The sequence below is a fragment of the Cavia porcellus genome, unplaced genomic scaffold, assembly GCF_034190915.1.
Source record: "Cavia porcellus strain 051 isolate PalLab524CR breed Dunkin Hartley unplaced genomic scaffold, mCavPor4.1 scaffold_19, whole genome shotgun sequence".
NCBI classification, from domain to species: Eukaryota; Metazoa; Chordata; class Mammalia; order Rodentia; family Caviidae; genus Cavia; species Cavia porcellus.
The window spans coordinates 64335673-64338218 of record NW_026947502.1 but is presented as its reverse complement, the minus strand read 5'-3'; positions in this window follow the sequence as shown (position 1 = coordinate 64338218).

Genomic DNA, 2546 nt, shown 5'->3' with positions numbered 1-2546 from the left:
GAACTTTGAGATCTTTTTGAATAACATGATGGGATTTGAGAAATATATGAGAAGAATGGCTAGACATGAAATGAAAGTGCAAAGGTCCTGGCTTCAATCCCCACTACCAGCAAATCAAATAAAACTACTGATATATACCCTAGTCAAGGAAAAAAAGTCCATATATTGGAAAGATGATTCTTACCAGGAAAATGACATGATTATATATACGGAAAACACTGAACAATCTAGCAAAAAAGCTACTGAAACATGTGAATTGATCTAGGTTGGTGGACACAAGATCAAAACAGAAAATTAATGAATTTCTGTACACCAGCAATTACTGAAAAAGCTTTTTAAAAAACTATACATTTGCAATAGCATACAGAAATATGGAATACAAATGTTTAACAAAGTATGAAAGACTATACACTGAGAGAAATGGTTTGGTATACCACACTCCAGGAAAACAGAACTGTTAAGATGTTAGTACTGATCTTTATTTTCTTAATTTTTTCCTTTGAAACAGGATTTCACTACACAGTTCAAGCTGGCTTTCAATTCACTTTGTAGCCCAAGCTGGCTGCCTCAGCCTCCCTAGTGCTGGAATTACAGGTGTGTGCCGTCAAATTCAGCAGTTTTTCAGACTTTTTAGAATTTTTATTAGTAGTATTTTCGGAACATAATGATTACATTCACTGTGGGAAACTAGGATAAAGTTTTGGAAAAGAACAAGCTGAAGCACTTCCAATACTTAATTTCAACATGTATTGTAAAGTGGTTAAGTGTCATAGCGGGATGACAATACAAGGACAAGAGTAAAAGAACAAACCACTCACACATGATCATTTGTTTTTACAAAAGTGTGGAAGTTTATTCAATGAGAAAGTATAGTCTTCCAACAAATGATAAAAATAAACAACTGGTTAACCATATAGACGAAACCTGAATATTGATCATCATTGCATAATGTACACAAAAACGAACTCAAAGCTAGGTGTGGTGATACATGACTATAATCCTAACTACTTGGGAGGCTGAGGCAAAAACACAAAGCCAGCCTGGACAGTTTAACAAGAGCTTGTCTTTTTAAATTATGTTTTGTTTTTTCAGATAGAGGGTTTCACTGTGTAGTTCAGGCTGGTCTGGAACTCAATCCTATTTAAACAAAACCAAAGCCAGGGGTACAGCTCAGTGTGAGAGCCTGGGTCTGGGTTCAATCTTCAAAACACACAACTCCACATGCCCAAAAAATAAAAAGTAAAAAAGGAATGGAGGCTGAGGATGTAGTTTATTGGCACAGCACTTGCTTAGTACTGTACATCTAGATTCCTGAGTTTGATCAGGACACCACATACATCACTCTCAAAATGAATCATGCACAAAAACATAAAAGCTAAAAGTTCAGATGTGTGTGTTGATGGTAAGTAAAATGCATTGGCTTTGAGGAGAGCTTAAAAATAAGTTCCTTAGGATTAGGGTCAGGGTTTAGCTCAGCAACATAAGTGCTTGCTTGGCAAGTACAAGGTCATAAATGCAATCCCTGATACAAAAAAAAATTAAAAATCATAACTTTATGGCAGACATGGTGGTACACACTTGTAATCCCAGCATCCTGGAAGGCTGAGGCTGGAAGACCTCCAGGACCACGAAGAAAATTGTAACTATAAAAGATCTGATTGCTGGGCACCCCTGTAATCCCAGCAGCTAGAATGAGCAGGACTGCCACAAATTCAAGGCCAGGCTGGACTGCACAATGAACTCCAAGCCAGCATGAACTACATAGTAAGACCCTGTAGAAGGAAGGAAGGAAGGAAGGAAGGAAGGAAGGAAGGAAGGAAGGAAGGAAGGAAGGAAGGAAGGATGGATGGAAGGAAGGAAGGAAAGAAGGAAGGAGAAGAAAAAAGAGAAGAGACATGATGTGATGTGAAGTCTGGTATGGTGGTACACACCCATAATCTTAGTACTCTGGAGGCTGAGGAAGGAGGATCACTATGAGTTCAAGGCTAGCCCGCCTCGGCTACTAGTGAGTTCAGTGCCAGCCTAGGCTACATAGCAAGATCTTGTCTCAAAAAAAATTATTTTTCTTTTGGTAAGCTGGACTTATGAAAAGGCAAGCCAAAGGCTCTAAGAAAATACTCATAATAAACATGCATTTTCTCTCTAGATCATGGGAAAGATTCTTATAAATTGGTAAGAGAACCTAGTTTTATACAGTTCAAAATATGTGGCCATATCATAAAAGGTGAACAGCAATCATTACTTTAAAGTACTGTGCAGCATTCAGCAGACAGGTACAAATTAATACCAGAGGGAATAGCGTCAACTTTAAGAGATTGACGGTATATTTGTGTTGTCCAGGATCGCAAACAACAATCATGTCACACTGTAGCAGGAGAGTTAGACAGATCAGAGACCTCTGTCGTAGTTCTTACAATGTTAAAACACACAACACAATACACTGTTTACATAACCCCCAAACTCGCACTGAAATTGGAGCCCCAAATGTGAGTACCAAGAGATGAGGCCTGGCCAGGGATTTAGCTCAGTGGTGTAAGCACCTGCCT